Source organism: Schistocerca nitens, chromosome 6 (genome assembly GCF_023898315.1).
Source record: "Schistocerca nitens isolate TAMUIC-IGC-003100 chromosome 6, iqSchNite1.1, whole genome shotgun sequence".
In the NCBI taxonomy this organism is placed as follows: domain Eukaryota; kingdom Metazoa; phylum Arthropoda; class Insecta; order Orthoptera; family Acrididae; genus Schistocerca; species Schistocerca nitens.
Window position 1 is genome coordinate 676,550,219 of NC_064619.1, and position 19,802 is coordinate 676,570,020.

Below are 19,802 nucleotides of genomic sequence, written 5' to 3' on the forward strand. Positions count from 1 at the left end.
GGCTTTCACAGTACTCCTTCCGGGAGCTCCTCGAGTTTGCCGTTGGAATTCGCCTGTTGACGAGGAATTTGGCTACCTTAAGAGAGTCATAGTTACTCCTGCCACTTGCTCCTCGTTTTACCACAGTCGCATCTACAAGCTTACTCTGGCTAGTTCACCAGGAGCGATACGCCATTATTTGTTGACCTTAAGGCTTTCACAGTACTCCTTCCGGGAGCTCCTCGAGTTTGCCGATGTAATTCGCCTTTTGACGAGTCATTTGGCAACCCTAAGAGAGTCATAGTTACTCCTGCCACTTGCTCCCCATTTTACCACAGTCACATCTACAAGCTTACTCTGGCCAGTTCACCAGGAGCGATACGCCATTATTTGTTGACCTTAAGGCTTTCACAGTACTCCTTCCGGGAGCTGCTCGAGTTTGAAGTTGGAATTCGCCTGTTGACGAGGCATTTGGCTACCTTAAGAGAGTCATAGTTACTCCTGCCACTTGCTCCTCGTTTTACCACAGTCGCATCTACAAGCTTACTCTGGCTAGTTCACCAGATGCGATACGCCATTATTTGTTGACCTTAAGACTTTCACAGTACTCCTTCCGGGAGCTCCTCGGGTTTGCCGATGTAATTCGCCTTTTGACGAGTCATTTGGCAACCCTAAGAGAGTCATAGTTACTCCTGCCACTTGCTCCCCATTTTACCACAGTCACATCTACAAGCTTACTCTGGCTAGTTCACCAGAAGCGATACACCATTATTTGTTGACCTTAAGACTTTCACAGTACTCCTGCCGGGAGCTCCTCGAGAATGCCGATGTTTTTCGCCTGTTGACGAGGCATTTGGCTACCTTAAGAGAGTCATAGTTACTCCTGCCAGTTGCACCCCGTTTCACACAGTCACATCTACAAGCTTACTCTGGCCAGTTCACCAGGAGCGATACGCCATTATTTGTTGACCTTAAGGCTTTCACAGTACTCCTTCCGGGAGCTGCTCGAGTTTGCCCTTGGAATTCGCCTGTTGACGAGGCATTTGGCTACCTTAAGAGAGTCGTAGTTACTCCTGCCACTTGCTCCTCGTTTTACCACAGTCGCATCTACAAGCTTACACTGGCTAGTTCACCAGATGCGATACGCCATTATTTGTTGACCTTAAGACTTTCACAGTACTCCTGCCGGGAGCTGCTCGAGTTTGCCGTTGGAATTCGCCTGTTGACGAGGCATTTGGCTACCTTAAGAGAGTCATAGTTACTCCTGCCACTTGCTCCTCGTTTTACCACAGTCGCATCTACAAGCTTACTCTGGCTAGTTCACCAGGAGCGATACGCCATTATTTGTTGACCTTAAGGCTTTCACAGTACTCCTTCCGGGAGCTGCTCGAGTTTGCCGTTGCAATTCGCCTGTTGACGAGGCATTTGGCTACCTTAAGAGAGTCATAGTTACTCCTGCCACTTGCTCCTCGTTTTACCACAGTCGCATCTACAAGCTTACTCTGGCTAGTTCACCAGAAGCGATACGCCATTATTTGTTGACCTTAAGACTTTCACAGTACTCCTGCCGGGAGCTCCTCGAGTTTGCCGTTGGAATTCGCCTGTTGACGAGGCATTTGGCTACCTTAAGAGAGTCATAGTTACTCCTGCCACTTGCTCCTCGTTTTACCACAGTCGCATCTACAAGCTTACTCTGGCTAGTTCACCAGAAGCGATACGCCATTATTTGTTGACCTTAAGACTTTCACAGTACTGCTGCCGAGAGCTGCTCGAGTTTGCCGTTGCAATTCGCCTGTTGACGAGGCATTTGGCTACCTTAAGAGAGTCATAGTTACTCCTGCCACTTGCTCCTCGTTTTACCACAGTCGCATCTACAAGCTTACTCTGGCTAGTTCACCAGGAGCGATACGCCATTATTTGTAGACCTTAAGACTTTCACAGTACTCCTTCCGGGAGTTCCTCGGGTTTGCCGATGTAATTCGCCTTTTGACGAGTCATTTGGCAACCCTAAGAGAGTCATAGTTACTCCTGCCACTTGCTCCCCATTTTACCACAGTCACATCTACAAGCTTACTCTGGCTAGTTCACCAGAAGCGATACACCATTATTTGTTGACCTTAAGACTTTCACAGTACTCCTGCCGGGAGCTCCTCGAGAATGCCGATGTTTTTCGCCTGTTGACGAGGCATTTGGCTACCTTAAGAGAGTCATAGTTACTCCTGCCAGTTGCACCCCGTTTCACACAGTCACATCTACAAGCTTACTCTGGCCAGTTCACCAGGAGCGATACGCCATTATTTGTTGACCTTAAGGCTTTCACAGTACTCCTTCCGGGAGCTGCTCGAGTTTGCCGTTGGAATTCGCCTGTTGACGAGGCACTTGGCTACCTTAAGAGAGTCATAGTTACTCCTGCCACTTGCTCCTCGTTTTACCACAGTCGCATCTACAAGCTTACACTGGCTAGTTCACCAGATGCGATACGCCATTATTTGTTGACCTTAAGACTTTCACAGTACTCCTGGCGGGAGCTGCTCGAGTTTGCCGTTGGAATTCGCCTGTTGACGAGGCATTTGGCTACCTTAAGAGAGTCATAGTTACTCCTGCCACTTGCTCCTCGTTTTACCACAGTCGCATCTACAAGCTTACTCTGGCTAGTTCACCAGGAGCGATACGCCATTATTTGTTGACCTTAAGGCTTTCACAGTACTCCTTCCGGGAGCTGCTCGAGTTTGCCGTTGGAATTCGCCTGTTGACGAGGCATTTGGCTACCTTAAGAGAGTCATAGTTACTCCTGCCACTTGCTCCTCGTTTTACCACAGTCGCATCTACAAGCTTACTCTGGCTAGTTCACCAGAAGCGATACGCCATTATTTGTTGACCTTAAGACTTTCACAGTACTCCTGCCGGGAGCTCCTCGATTTTGCCGTTGGAATTCGCCTGTTGACGAGGCATTTGGCTACCTTAAGAGAGTCATAGTTACTCCTGCCACTTGCTCCTCGTTTTACCACAGTCGCATCTACAAGCTTACTCTGGCTAGTTCACCAGGAGCGATACGCCATAATTTGTTGACCTTAAGGCTTTCACAGTACTCCTTCAGGGAGCTCCTCGAGTTTGCCGTTGGAATTCGCCTGTTGACGAGGCATTTGGCTATTTCAGCCGTCTTTATTCACGTCTTAGGTGAACATACAAACAGAAAAGATACCCACAGAGTGGGTTTACAAATGACATAAACAAACACAAACATTAGACATACAGGAAGAGACGTGAATATAGATGGTGTTGTGCCTGAGGATAGACGCCAGGCAGCAGCGTAGAAACATAAAATTGGGCCATCACCCGACACCAGTCCGGTGCATCGTGCCTCGTACGGCAGTCATGGTGTCAAACCGCCGCGCCGCCATCACAGTCCCGATGAGTGCTCTTGTAGACATCGTCGCGAGGTCGTAGTTCTTAAACCCAAGCTGCCGCAGGTCCTGTGCAGATGCAGGTGACCACACCCCCCTCCATGAGATGGTAGCTGAAGAGGTGTTGATGTTTTTGGCTGCTGGGACCTGGTTCCTAACTGCCTGGTGGACGGCTTCCCTATCGTAGACCGCGACCTTCTGCTGGTGACACTCATCGACGTCAAGGTTGACGCCAACCACCTGGGCATCGATGATATGGGCTGCATCGCCACGAACTGCCACGATGTCCGGCTTCTTCAGCCCCTCGGATGTCCTGAGGTGGGGCTCCAGATGAACGTCGAAGCCCCTGCGACGAAGTCCCTGCGCGATATAGGACGCCAGGGCGTTGTGTCGCTTCACACGTGCGTTATGGCTTCTGAAGCAATGCTGGACAACGTGATTCGCAGTTTCCTTAGCGATGCAGCCAGCCCGGCAGTTAGTGTCACCAGCACGACCTCGCTGCAACCGTGCCCGGGTTGGAAGGGCATTGATCCTAGTTCGGATGCAGGAGATGAAGTCGCGGCCTGTGATAGCTAGTCGTGGGTTATCGACCCAGCTATGCTGCCCTGGTGTTCGGGCAGACTTCTTAAGGGCGGCGCCGTCCACCGACAGATGCAGCCGTTCAGCCCACATCCGGCCCATTTGGTTTGTAGTTCGTATTACCATGTTGTTACCCCGTAGGTGCTGCTCAAGCCTCCCAATCTCACGCCCCAGAACGTCATCTGCTGCCCCGTCAGACAGGACACCCAGTGCCCGCATCTTCGCGAGCCGGTTCCGCCGCAGGAGAGGCCCAAGCCAGCGGGCTGATGGCACTCCCAGTCCCCCAGATGAAACAGGGGCATGGAAGTAGCCAACAGGGACGTCCGCTGGCAGGCACAGCCAAGATCTAATCGCTGTGCGGATGGTGGTGTCCATTGCTGACAGGGCTCCTAGGCGGGTCCTCGAAAGGGCCAAGCCATGGTGGATTCCTGGCAGAATGACCGTTCTGAGGGCATGAAGACGCTGTTGTGGTTTGAGTGGTGCCTTGGACAGGACGCTCAACTGTCGCTCGACCTCCCGCCTCGGATGGAAGAGGCTGCATCCACTCGTGGAGAACTCCAGACCAAGATACCGGAAAGTGCTCTCAATCGCCAGGGCTGGGAGGATGGTGTACCCAGCCCTGAAGGTCGCGGTGTCATCGACCTTGATCTTCTTCTCGCGGCCAGACGCAGCGAGGGCGAGAGTGAAGCACTTTCCGGGATTAAGTTGGAGACCGAGGTCCCCAAGGGCAGATGTTGCTGCATCGATAAGGTCCTGGAGCCCTCCTGGAGTTTCAGCGAACAGCAGGAGGTCATCAGCAAAAGCCGCAGCGTTGAGGCGTCGTCCCATCACGTTGGCACCAATGTATTCTGGGAGGCGAGCAAGCACGAGGTCCAAGGAAAGGTTAAAAAGGATGGGAGAGAGTGGATCACCCTGCCTAACACCTCTTGAAGGCCGCACTGGGCCCAGCGACTTCCCAGGACCAGAGATCATCGTCACCCCATCCTCGTAGCATCCCAGGATGTATCCAATGAACTCGTCAGGTAGACCATGTGCCCTCAGGGCGGGCCTCAGGGCACCATGGTCTAAGGAGTCGAATGCCTTGGACACATCCAGGGACGCGACATAGAGAGAGCGACAGTTCACCCTGGCCTGAGTCATCGCCAAGTCCAACAGGAACGTGTTGTGCAGCATCCCATCCTGAGGAAGGAAGGCCCGCTGACGCCCGTCCAGCACACAGGTCCGCATCAGACGCCCCGCCAGGATCTTATGGAAGACCCTAGCGAGGACTGAGCAAACCGTGATCGGACGGAAGTCAGCGGGGGATGCTGGGGCGGCCTTCTTAGGCAACAGGGATGTACGGGCTTGGAGAAGACGGGATGGGAGGCGACGGGTCAAAAGGAAAAGGTTAAGAATTTTGAGGAGGACCTCACGGGGTATACGGCGAATCTGGGCCGGTGTCAGTCGATCTGGGCCTGCAGCAGAGCGACGAGGAGGGAGCGCTGCAGCAACTTCCTCCATCGTAATAGGGGCCCACAGTTGTTCAAAGGGAATCTCGATGGAGGAAGGCAAAAGCCGACCCTCCAGACGGTCCACCCGGCCAGATGGTCGCCGGGTGAAGAGGTCCTTCCAAAACTCCACCAACCCAGGAATAGCAGGTGGTGGGTGAAGGAGCGTTCCGTCCAGAAGGCCGCCGATACAGCGAGCAGCACTCTTTGAGAAGGCCCGCTGACAGAGGGCATAGTCCCTCCTCCGCTGGGCCCGCTTCGTCCCTCGTGGCTCTGACACCTGGCGGGGGGCAAAAGGGTTGGGCGATGGCTCCTTGCTGCCAATGGCATCAAGGGCAGCCGATAGCATGCCCATAATGATTGAGGCAGATGTAGTGGGCCCGAGCGCCAGGATGTCATCAACTGCACTAAATTTCGGCCCAGACGACGGCAGGGCTGCCAGAGCCGACCAGACAGCCTGGTCGACTGTATCAACAGCTATAGACATGGAGGGGGGTGCTGCACAGGAACTTGCAGGCTCCACAGCTGCAACTGGTGGAGGTGACCCCACCCCAACAGCAGAGAGGGCAGCAACAAACTCGGCCACCTGGTTCCTATAGGCTGTTCCACGACGTTGTCCTTTAATGGACTCAACGGAACGATTCGGGAAAGCCTTTACAAGTTCTTGGTTTAGGAACCGGGTGCCCTTAAGCGTAAGTACTGCCTCAGAGTGGGCCAGGCGTAGGAGCTCTTCACTAGACCACCTGGCCTTTACCCTCTCGGTGGTCACCTCTGCATTGGCTGCGGCAGGATGGGCACGGCGACGATGTACACCAAGACCTGACTTGGTGGCGAAGGTCCGGTGGCACTCTGGACACGCGACGGCAGACACTGCGGCTCGACCCGAACTGGCAGCGTCGGATGCTGACCCAACAACTGGCGCGGCGGCTCCTGTGGGAGCACCGCTACCTGGTTTCTTCTTGTTATTGGGGCCAGCTGAAACAAGGGCAGGGCAGGGGGGGCGGCAACCCCCAAGCCCCGAAAGTTCACCCTGCTCTGTCGGTCGGAAAGCTCTGAGAAGGCACAGAGTTCGGTGCCTCCCCTCGGCTCCCCTTACGACTCTCGCCACGTGAAGGCCAGAGCTAGGATTTCCCACTGAGAGGCTAAGCGAACCATCATCCACTCGACATCGCTTGGATGCTGAGGAGTGGATTGAGAGGATCCGTATGTGAGCTGCTCATAGTTACTCCTGCCACTTACTCCTCGTTTTACCACAGTCGCATCTACAAGCTTACTCTGGCTAGTTCACCAGATGCGATACGCCATTATTTGTTGACCTTAAGACTTTCACAGTACTCCTTCCGGGAGCTCCTCGGGTTTGCCGATGTAATTCGCCTGTTGATGAGGCATTTGGCTACCTTAAGAGAGTCATAGTTACTCCTGCCAGTTGCACCCCGTTTCACACAGTCACATCTACAAGCTTACTCTGGCCAGTTCACCAGGAGCGATACGCCATTATTTGTTGACCTTAAGGCTTTCACAGTACTCCTTCCGGGAGCTGCTCGAGTTTGCCGTTGGAATTCGCCTGTTGACGAGGCACTTGGCTACCTTAAGAGAGTCATAGTTACTCCTGCCACTTGCTCCTCGTTTTACCACAGTCGCATCTACAAGCTTACACTGGCTAGTTCACCAGATGCGATACGCCATTATTTGTTGACCTTAAGACTTTCACAGTACTCCTGGCGGGAGCTGCTCGAGTTTGCCGTTGGAATTCGCCTGTTGACGAGGCATTTGGCTACCTTAAGAGAGTCATAGTTACTCCTGCCACTTGCTCCTCGTTTTACCACAGTCGCATCTACAAGCTTACTCTGGCTAGTTCACCAGGAGCGATACGCCATTATTTGTTGACCTTAAGGCTTTCACAGTACTCCTTCCGGGAGCTGCTCGAGTTTGCCGTTGCAATTCGCCTGTTGACGAGGCATTTGGCTACCTTAAGAGAGTCATAGTTACTCCTGCCACTTGCTCCTCGTTTTACCACAGTCGCATCTACAAGCTTACTCTGGCTAGTTCACCAGAAGCGATACGCCATTATTTGTTGACCTTAAGACTTTCACAGTACTCCTGCCGGGAGCTCCTCGAGAATGCCGATGTTTTTCGCCTGTTGACGAGGCATTTGGCTACCTTAAGAGAGTCATAGTTACTCCTGCCAGTTGCACCCCGTTTCACACAGTCACATCTACAAGCTTACTCTGGCCAGTTCACCAGGAGCGATACGCCATTATTTGTTGACCTTAACGCTTTCACAGTACTCCTTCCGGGAGCTGCTCGAGTTTGCCGTTGGAATTCGCCTGTTGACGAGGCACTTGGCTACCTTAAGAGAGTCATAGTTACTCCTGCCACTTGCTCCTCGTTTTACCACAGTCGCATCTACAAGCTTACACTGGCTAGTTCACCAGATGCGATACGCCATTATTTGTTGACCTTAAGACTTTCACAGTACTCCTGGCGGGAGCTGCTCGAGTTTGCCGTTGGAATTCGCCTGTTGACGAGGCATTTGGCTACCTTAAGAGAGTCATAGTTACTCCTGCCACTTGCTCCTCGTTTTACCACAGTCGCATCTACAAGCTTACTCTGGCTAGTTCACCAGGAGCGATACGCCATTATTTGTTGACCTTAAGGCTTTCACAGTACTCCTTCCGGGAGCTCCTCGAGTTTGCCGATGTAATTCGCCTTTTGACGAGTCATTTGGCAACCCTAAGAGAGTCATAGTTACTCCTGCCACTTGCTCCCCATTTTACCACAGTCACATCTACAAGCTTACTCTGGCCAGTTCACCAGGAGCGGTACGCCATTATTTGTTGACCTTAAGGCTTTCACAGTACTCCTTCCGGGAGCTGCTCGAGTTTGCCGTTGGAATTCGCCTGTTGACGAGGCATTTGGCTACCTTAAGAGAGTCATAGTTACTCCTGCCACTTGCTCCTCGTTTTACCACAGTCGCATCTACAAGCTTACTCTGGCTAGTTCACCAGATGCGATACGCCATTATTTGTTGACCTTAAGACTTTCACAGTACTCCTTCCGGGAGCTCCTCGGGTTTGCCGATGTAATTCGCCTTTTGACGAGTCATTTGGCAACCCTAAGAGAGTCATAGTTACTCCTGCCACTTGCTCCCCATTTTACCACAGTCACATCTACAAGCTTACTCTGGCTAGTTCACCAGAAGCGATACACCATTATTTGTTGACCTTAAGACTTTCACAGTAATCCTGCCGGGAGCTCCTCGAGAATGCCGATGTTTTTCGCCTGTTGACGAGGCATTTGGCTACCTTAAGAGAGTCATAGTTACTCCTGCCAGTTGCACCCCGTTTCACACAGTCACATCTACAAGCTTACTCTGGCCAGTTCACCAGGAGCGATACGCCATTATTTGTTGACCTTAAGGCTTTCACAGTACTCCTTCCGGGAGCTGCTCGAGTTTGCCGTTGGAATTCGCCTGTTGACGAGGCATTTGGCTACCTTAAGAGAGTCATAGTTACTCCTGCCACTTGCTCCTCGTTTTACCACAGTCGCATCTACAAGCTTACACTGGCTAGTTCACCAGATGCGATACGCCATTATTTGTTGACCTTAAGACTTTCACAGTACTCCTGCCGGGAGCTGCTCGAGTTTGCCGTTGGAATTCGCCTGTTGACGAGGCATTTGGCTACCTTAAGAGAGTCATAGTTACTCCTGCCACTTGCTCCTCGTTTTACCACAGTCGCATCTACAAGCTTACTCTGGCTAGTTCACCAGGAGCGATACGCCATTATTTGTTGACCTTAAGGCTTTCACAGTACTCCTTCCGCGAGCTGCTCGAGTTTGCCGTTGCAATTCGCCTGTTGACGAGGCATTTGGCTACCTTAAGAGAGTCATAGTTACTCCTGCCACTTGCTCCTCGTTTTACCACAGTCGCATCTACAAGCTTACTCTGGCTAGTTCACCAGAAGCGATACGCCATTATTTGTTGACCTTAAGACTTTCACAGTACTCCTGCCGGGAGCTCCTCGAGTTTGCCGTTGGAATTCGCCTGTTGACGAGGCATTTGGCTACCTTAAGAGAGTCATAGTTACTCCTGCCACTTGCTCCTCGTTTTACCACAGTCGCATCTACAAGCTTACTCTGGCTAGTTCACCAGAAGCGATACGCCATTATTTGTTGACCTTAAGACTTTCACAGTACTGCTGCCGAGAGCTGCTCGAGTTTGCCGTTGCAATTCGCCTGTTGACGAGGCATTTGGCTACCTTAAGAGAGTCATAGTTACTCCTGCCACTTGCTCCTCGTTTTACCACAGTCGCATCTACAAGCTTACTCTGGCTAGTTCACCAGGAGCGATACGCCATTATTTGTTGACCTTAAGACTTTCACAGTACTCCTTCCGGGAGTTCCTCGGGTTTGCCGATGTAATTCGCCTTTTGACGAGTCATTTGGCAACCCTAAGAGAGTCATAGTTACTCCTGCCACTTGCTCCCCATTTTACCACAGTCACATCTACAAGCTTACTCTGGCTAGTTCACCAGAAGCGATACACCATTATTTGTTGACCTTAAGACTTTCACAGTACTCCTGCCGGGAGCTCCTCGAGAATGCCGATGTTTTTCGCCTGTTGACGAGGCATTTGGCTACCTTAAGAGAGTCATAGTTACTCCTGCCAGTTGCACCCCGTTTCACACAGTCACATCTACAAGCTTACTCTGGCCAGTTCACCAGGAGCGATACGCCATTATTTGTTGACCTTAAGGCTTTCACAGTACTCCTTCCGGGAGCTGCTCGAGTTTGCCGTTGGAATTCGCCTGTTGACGAGGCACTTGGCTACCTTAAGAGAGTCATAGTTACTCCTGCCACTTGCTCCTCGTTTTACCACAGTCGCATCTACAAGCTTACACTGGCTAGTTCACCAGATGCGATACGCCATTATTTGTTGACCTTAAGACTTTCACAGTACTCCTGGCGGGAGCTGCTCGAGTTTGCCGTTGGAATTCGCCTGTTGACGAGGCATTTGGCTACCTTAAGAGAGTCATAGTTACTCCTGCCACTTGCTCCTCGTTTTACCACAGTCGCATCTACAAGCTTACTCTGGCTAGTTCACCAGGAGCGATACGCCATTATTTGTTGACCTTAAGGCTTTCACAGTACTCCTTCCGGGAGCTGCTCGAGTTTGCCGTTGCAATTCGCCTGTTGACGAGGCATTTGGCTACCTTAAGAGAGTCATAGTTACTCCTGCCACTTGCTCCTCGTTTTACCACAGTCGCATCTACAAGCTTACTCTGGCTAGTTCACCAGAAGCGATACGCCATTATTTGTTGACCTTAAGACTTTCACAGTACTCCTGCCGGGAGCTCCTCGAGAATGCCGATGTTTTTCGCCTGTTGACGAGGCATTTGGCTACCTTAAGAGAGTCATAGTTACTCCTGCCAGTTGCACCCCGTTTCACACAGTCACATCTACAAGCTTACTCTGGCCAGTTCACCAGGAGCGATACGCCATTATTTGTTGACCTTAAGGCTTTCACAGTACTCCTTCCGGGAGCTGCTCGAGTTTGCCGTTGGAATTCGCCTGTTGACGAGGCACTTGGCTACCTTAAGAGAGTCATAGTTACTCCTGCCACTTGCTCCTCGTTTAACCACAGTCGCATCTACAAGCTTACACTGGCTAGTTCACCAGATGCGATACGCCATTATTTGTTGACCTTAAGACTTTCACAGTACTCCTGGCGGGAGCTGCTCGAGTTTGCCGTTGGAATTCGCCTGTTGACGAGGCATTTGGCTACCTTAAGAGAGTCATAGTTACTCCTGCCACTTGCTCCTCGTTTTACCACAGTCGCATCTACAAGCTTACTCTGGCTAGTTCACCAGGAGCGATACGCCATTATTTGTTGACCTTAAGGCTTTCACAGTACTCCTTCCGGGAGCTGCTCGAGTTTGCCGTTGCAATTCGCCTGTTGACGAGGCATTTGGCTACCTTAAGAGAGTCATAGTTACTCCTGCCACTTGCTCCTCGTTTTACCACAGTCGCATCTACAAGCTTACTCTGGCTAGTTCACCAGAAGCGATACGCCATTATTTGTTGACCTTAAGACTTTCACAGTACTCCTGCCTGGAGCTCCTCGAGTTTGCCGTTGGAATTCGCCTGTTGACGAGGCATTTGGCTACCTTAAGAGAGTCATAGTTACTCCTGCCACTTGCTCCTCGTTTTACCACAGTCGCATCTACAAGCTTACTCTGGCTAGTTCACCAGGAGCGATACGCCATAATTTGTTGACCTTAAGGCTTTCACAGTACTCCTTCCGGGAGCTCCTCGAGTTTGCCGTTGGAATTCGCCTGTTGACGAGGCATTTGGCTACCTTAAGAGAGTCATAGTTACTCCTGCCACTTACTCCTCGTTTTACCACAGTCGCATCTACAAGCTTACTCTGGCTAGTTCACCAGATGCGATACGCCATTATTTGTTGACCTTAAGACTTTCACAGTACTCCTTCCGGGAGCTCCTCGGGTTTGCCGATGTAATTCGCCTGTTGACGAGGCATTTGGCTACCTTAAGAGAGTCATAGTTACTCCTGCCAGTTGCACCCCGTTTCACACAGTCACATCTACAAGCTTACTCTGGCCAGTTCACCAGGTGCGATACGCCATTATTTGTTGACCTTAAGGCTTTCACAGTACTCCTTCCGGGAGCTGCTCGAGTTTGCCGTTGGAATTCGCCTGTTGACGAGGCACTTGGCTACCTTAAGAGAGTCATAGTTACTCCTGCCACTTGCTCCTCGTTTTACCACAGTCGCATCTACAAGCTTACACTGGCTAGTTCACCAGATGCGATACGCCATTATTTGTTGACCTTAAGACTTTCACAGTACTCCTGGCGGGAGCTGCTCGAGTTTGCCGTTGGAATTCGCCTGTTGACGAGGCATTTGGCTACCTTAAGAGAGTCATAGTTACTCCTGCCACTTGCTCCTCGTTTTACCACAGTCGCATCTACAAGCTTACTCTGGCTAGTTCACCAGGAGCGATACGCCATTATTTGTTGACCTTAAGGCTTTCACAGTACTCCTTCCGGGAGCTGCTCGAGTTTGCCGTTGCAATTCGCCTGTTGACGAGGCATTTGGCTACCTTAAGAGAGTCATAGTTACTCCAGCCACTTGCTCCTCGTTTTACCACAGTCGCATCTACAAGCTTACTCTGGCTAGTTCACCAGAAGCGATACGCCATTATTTGTTGACCTTAAGACTTTCACAGTACTCCTGCCGGGAGCTCCTCGAGTTTGCCGTTGGAATTCGCCTGTTGACGAGGCATTTGGCTACCTTAAGAGAGTCATAGTTACTCCTGCCACTTGCTCCTCGTTTTACCACAGTCGCATCTACAAGCTTACTCTGGCTAGTTCACCAGGAGCGATACGCCATAATTTGTTGACCTTAAGGCTTTCACAGTACTCCTTCCGGGAGCTCCTCGAGTTTGCCGTTGGAATTCGCCTGTTGACGAGGCATTTGGCTACCTTAAGAGAGTCATAGTTACTCCTGCCACTTACTCCTCGTTTTACCACAGTCGCATCTACAAGCTTACTCTGGCTAGTTCACCAGATGCGATACGCCATTATTTGTTGACCTTAAGACTTTCACAGTACTCCTTCCGGGAGCTCCTCGGGTTTGCCGATGTAATTCGCCTTTTGACGAGTCATTTGGCAACCCTAAGAGAGTCATAGTTACTCCTGCCACTTGCTCCCCATTTTACCACAGTCACATCTACAAGCTTACTCTGGCTAGTTCACCAGAAGCGATACACCATTATTTGTTGACCTTATGACTTTCACAGTACTCCTGCCGGGAGCTCCTCGAGAATGCCGAAGTTTTTCGCCTGTTGACGAGGCATTTGGCTACCTTAAGAGAGTCATAGTTACTCCTGCCAGTTGCACCCCGTTTCACACAGTCACATCTACAAGCTTACTCTGGCCAGTTCACCAGGAGCGATACGCCATTATTTGTTGACCTTAAGGCTTTCACAGTACTCCTTCCGGGAGCTCCTCGAGTTTGCCGTTGGAATTCGCCTGTTGACGAGGAATTTGGCTACCTTAAGAGAGTCATAGTTACTCCTGCCACTTGCTCCTCGTTTTACCACAGCCGCATCTACAAGCTTACTCTGGCTAGTTCACCAGGAGCGATACGCCATTATTTGTTGACCTTAAGGCTTTCACAGTACTCCTTCCGGGAGCTCCTCGAGTTTGCCGATGTAATTCGCCTTTTGACGAGTCATTTGGCAACCCTAAGAGAGTCATAGTTACTCCTGCCACTTGCTCCCCATTTTACCACATTCACATCTACAAGCTTACTCTGGCCAGTTCACCAGGAGCGATACACCATTATTTGTTGACCTTAAGGCTTTCACAGTACTCCTTCCGGGAGCTGCTCGAGTTTGCCGTTGGAATTCGCCTGTTGACGAGGCATTTGGCTACCTTAAGAGAGTCATAGTTACTCCTGCCACTTGCTCCTCGTTTTACCACAGTCGCATCTACAAGCTTACTCTGGCTAGTTCACCAGATGCGATACGCCATTATTTGTTGACCTTAAGACTTTCACAGTACTCCTTCCGGGAGCTCCTCGGGTTTGCCGATGTAATTCGCCTTTTGACGAGTCATTTGGCAACCCTAAGAGAGTCATAGTTACTCCTGCCACTTGCTCCCCATTTTACCACAGTCACATCTACAAGCTTACTCTGGCTAGTTCACCAGAAGCGATACACCATTATTTGTTGACCTTAAGACTTTCACAGTACTCCTGCCGGGAGCTCCTCGAGAATGCCGATGTTTTTCGCCTGTTGACGAGGCATTTGGCTACCTTAAGAGAGTCATAGTTACTCCTGCCAGTTGCACCCCGTTTCACACAGTCACATCTACAAGCTTACTCTGGCCAGTTCACCAGGAGCGATACGCCATTATTTGTTGACCTTAAGGCTTTCACAGTACTCCTTCCGGGAGCTGCTCGAGTTTGCCGTTGGAATTCGCCTGTTGACGAGGCATTTGGCTACCTTAAGAGAGTCATAGTTACTCCTGCCACTTGCTCCTCGTTTTACCACAGTCGCATCTACAAGCTTACACTGGCTAGTTCACCAGATGCGATACGCCATTATTTGTTGACCTTAAGACTTTCACAGTACTCCTGCCGGGGCTGCTCGAGTTTGCCGTTGGAATTCGCCTGTTGACGAGGCATTTGGCTACCTTAAGAGAGTCATAGTTACTCCTGCCACTTGCTCCTCGTTTTACCACAGTCGCATCTACAAGCTTACTCTGGCTAGTTCACCAGGAGCGATACGCCATTATTTGTTGACCTTAAGGCTTTCACAGTACTCCTTCCGGGAGCTGCTCGAGTTTGCCGTTGCAATTCGCCTGTTGACGAGGCATTTGGCTACCTTAAGAGAGTCATAGTTACTCCTGCCACTTGCTCCTCGTTTTACCACAGTCGCATCTACAAGCTTACTCTGGCTAGTTCACCAGAAGCGATACGCCATTATTTGTTGACCTTAAGACTTTCACAGTACTCCTGCCGGGAGCTCCTCGAGTTTGCCGTTGGAATTCGCCTGTTGACGAGGCATTTGGCTACCTTAAGAGAGTCATAGTTACTCCTGCCACTTGCTCCTCGTTTTACCACAGTCGCATCTACAAGCTTACTCTGGCTAGTTCACCAGAGGCGATACGCCATTATTTGTTGACCTTAAGACTTTCACAGTACTCCTGCCGAGAGCTGCTCGAGTTTGCCGTTGGAATTCGCCTGTTGACGAGGCATTTGGCTACCTTAAGAGAGTCATAGTTACTCCTGCCACTTGCTCCTCGTTTTACCACAGTCGCATCTACAAGCTTACTCTGGCTAGTTCACCAGGAGCGATACGCCATTATTTGTTGACCTTAAGACTTTCACAGTACTCCTTCCGGGAGTTCCTCGGGTTTGCCGATGTAATTCGCCTTTTGACGAGTCATTTGGCAACCCTAAGAGAGTCATAGTTACTCCTGCCACTTGCTCCCCATTTTACCACAGTCACATCTACAAGCTTACTCTGGCTATTTCACCAGAAGCGATACACCATTATTTGTTGACCTTAAGACTTTCACAGTACTCCTGCCGGGAGCTCCTCGAGAATGCCGATGTTTTTCGCCTGTTGACGAGGCATTTGGCTACCTTAAGAGAGTCATAGTTACTCCTGCCAGTTGCACCCCGTTTCACACAGTCACATCTACAAGCTTACTCTGGCCAGTTCACCAGGAGCGATACGCCATTATTTGTTGACCTTAAGGCTTTCACAGTACTCCTTCCGGGAGCTGCTCGAGTTTGCCGTTGGAATTCGCCTGTTGACGAGGCATTTGGCTACCTTAAGAGAGTCATAGTTACTCCTGCCACTTGCTCCTCGTTTTACCACAGTCGCATCTACAAGCTTACTCTGGCTAGTTCACCAGGAGCGATACGCCATTATTTGTTGACCTTAAGGCTTTCACAGTACTCCTTCCGGGAGCTCCTCGAGTTTGCCGTTGCAATTCGCCTGTTGACGAGGCATTTGGCTACCTTAAGAGAGTCATAGTTACTCCTGCCACTTGCTCCTCGTTTTACCACAGTCGCATCTACAAGCTTACTCTGGCTAGTTCACCAGAAGCGATACGCCATTATTTGTTGACCTTAAGACTTTCACAGTACTCCTGCCGGGAGCTCCTCGAGTTTGCCGTTGGAATTCGCCTGTTGACGAGGCATTTGGCTACCTTAAGAGAGTCATAGTTACTCCTGCCACTTGCTCCTCGTTTTACCACAGTCGCATCTACAAGCTTACTCTGGCTAGTTCACCAGGAGCGATACGCCATAATTTGTTGACCTTAAGGCTTTCACAGTACTCCTTCCGGGAGCTCCTCGAGTTTGCCGTTGGAATTCGCCTGTTGACGAGGCATTTGGCTACCTTAAGAGAGTCATAGTTACTCCTGCCACTTACTCCTCGTTTTACCACAGTCGCATCTACAAGCTTACTCTGGCTAGTTCACCAGATGCGATACGCCATTATTTGTTGACCTTAAGACTTTCACAGTACTCCTTCCGGGAGCTCCTCGGGTTTGCCGATGTAATTCGCCTTTTGACGAGTCATTTGGCAACCCTAAGAGAGTCATAGTTACTCCTGCCACTTGCTCCCCATTTTACCACAGTCACATCTACAAGCTTACTCTGGCTAGTTCACCAGAAGCGATACACCATTATTTGTTGACCTTATGACTTTCACAGTACTCCTGCCGGGAGCTCCTCGAGAATGCCGATGTTTTTCGCCTGTTGACGAGGCATTTGGCTACCTTAAGAGAGTCATAGTTACTCCTGCCAGTTGCACCCCGTTTCACACAGTCACATCTACAAGCTTACTCTGGCCAGTTCACCAGGAGCGATACGCCATTATTTGTTGACCTTAAGGCTTTCACAGTACTCCTTCCGGGAGCTCCTCGAGTTTGCCGTTGGAATTCGCCTGTTGACGAGGAATTTGGCTACCTTAAGAGAGTCATAGTTACTCCTGCCACTTGCTCCTCGTTTTACCACAGTCGCATCTACAAGCTTACTCTGGCTAGTTCACCAGGAGCGATACGCCATTATTTGTTGACCTTAAGGCTTTCACAGTACTCCTTCCGGGAGCTCCTCGAGTTTGCCGATGTAATTCGCCTTTTGACGAGTCATTTGGCAACCCTAAGAGAGTCATAGTTACTCCTGCCACTTGCTCCCCATTTTACCACAGTCACATCTACAAACTTACTCTGGCCAGTTCACCAGGAGCGATACGCCATTATTTGTTGACCTTAAGGCTTTCACAGTACTCCTTCCGGGAGCTGCTCGAGTTTGCCGTTGGAATTCGCCTGTTGACGAGGCATTTGGCTACCTTAAGAGAGTCATAGTTACTCCTGCCACTTGCTCCTCGTTTTACCACAGTCGCATCTACAAGCTTACTCTGGCTAGTTCACCAGATGCGATACGCCATTATTTGTTGACCTTAAGACTTTCACAGTACTCCTTCCGGGAGCTCCTCGGGTTTGCCGATGTAATTCGCCTTTTGACGAGTCATTTGGCAACCCTAAGAGAGTCATAGTTACTCCTGCCACTTGCTCCCCATTTTACCACAGTCTCATCTACAAGCTTACTCTGGCTATTTCACCAGAAGCGATACACCATTATTTGTTGACCTTAAGACTTTCACAGTACTCCTGCCGGGAGCTCCTCGAGAATGCCGATGTTTTTCGCCTGTTGACGAGGCATTTGGCTACCTTAAGAGAGTCATAGTTACTCCTGCCAGTTGCACCCCGTTTCACACAGTCACATCTACAAGCTTACTCTGGCCAGTTCACCAGGAGCGATACGCCATTATTTGTTGACCTTAAGGCTTTCACAGTACTCCTTCCGGGAGCTCCTCGAGTTTGCCGTTGGAATTCGCCTGTTGACGAGGAATTTGGCTACCTTAAGAGAGTCATAGTTACTCCTGCCACTTGCTCCTCGTTTTACCACAGTCGCATCTACAAGCTTACTCTGGCTAGTTCACCAGGAGCGATACGCCATTATTTGTTGACCTTAAGGCTTTCACAGTACTCCTTCCGGGAGCTCCTCGAGTTTGCCGATGTAATTCGCCTTTTGACGAGTCATTTGGCAACCCTAAGAGAGTCATAGTTACTCCTGCCACTTGCTCCCCATTTTACCACAGTCACATCTACAAGCTTACTCTGGCCAGTTCACCAGGAGCGATACGCCATTATTTGTTGACCTTAAGGCTTTCACAGTACTCCTTCCGGGAGCTGCTCGAGTTTGCCGTTGCAATTCGCCTGTTGACGAGGCATTTGGCTACCTTAAGAGAGTCATAGTTACTCCTGCCACTTGCTCCTCGTTTTACCACAGTCGCATCTACAAGCTTACTCTGGCTAGTTCACCAGATGCGATACGCCATTATTTGTTGACCTTAAGACTTTCACAGTACTCCTTCCGGGAGCTCCTCGGGTTTGCCGATGTAATTCGCCTTTTGACGAGTCATTTGGCAACCCTAAGAGAGTCATAGTTACTCCTGCCACTTGCTCCCCATTTTACCACAGTCTCATCTACAAGCTTACTCTGGCTATTTCACCAGAAGCGATACACCATTATTTGTTGACCTTAAGACTTTCACAGTACTCCTGCCGGGAGCTCCTCGAGAATGCCGATGTTTTTCGCCTGTTGACGAGGCATTTGGCTATTTCAGCCGTCTTTATTCACGTCTTAGGTGAACATACAAACAGAAAAGATACCCACAGAGTGGGTTTACAAATGACATAAACAAACACAAACATTAGACATACAGGAAGAGACGTGAATATAGATGGTGTTGTGCCTGAGGATAGACGCCAGGCAGCAGCGTAGAAACATAAAATTGGGCCATCACCCGACACCAGTCCGGTGCATCGTGCCTCGTACGGCAGTCATGGTGTCAAACCGCCGCGCCGCCATCACAGTCCCGATGAGTGCTCTTGTAGACATCGTCGCGAGGTCGTAGTTCTTAAACCCAAGCTGCCGCAGGTCCTGTGCAGATGCAGGTGACCACACCCCCCTCCATGAGATGGTAGCTGAAGAGGTGTTGATGTTTTTGGCTGCTGGGACCTGGTTCCTAACTGCCTGGTGGACGGCTTCCCTATCGTAGACCGCGACCTTCTGCTGGTGACACTCATCGACGTCAAGGTTGACGCCAACCACCTGGGCATCGATGATATGGGCTGCATCGCCACGAACTGCCACGATGTCCGGCTTCTTCAGCCCCTCGGATGTCCTGAGGTGGGGCTCCAGATGAACGTCGAAGCCCCTGCGACGAAGTCCCTGCGCGATATAGGACGCCAGGGCGTTGTGTCGCTTCACACGTGCGTTATGGCTTCTGAAGCAATGCTGGACAACGTGATTCGCAGTTTCCTTAGCGATGCAGCCAGCCCGGCAGTTAGTGTCACCAGCACGACCTCGCTGCAACCGTGCCCGGGTTGGAAGGGCATTGATCCTAGTTCGGATGCAGGAGATGAAGTCGCGGCCTGTGATAGCTAGTCGTGGGTTATCGACCCAGCTATGCTGCCCTGGTGTTCGGGCAGACTTCTTAAGGGCGGCGCCGTCCACCGACAGATGCAGCCGTTCAGCCCACATCCGGCCCATTTGGTTTGTAGTTCGTATTACCATGTTGTTACCCCGTAGGTGCTGCTCAAGCCTCCCAATCTCACGCCCCAGAACGTCATCTGCTGCCCCGTCAGACAGGACACCCAATGCCCGCATCTTCGCGAGCCGGTTCCGCCGCAGGAGAGGCCCAAGCCAGCGGGCTGATGGCACTCCCAGTCCCCCAGATGAAAC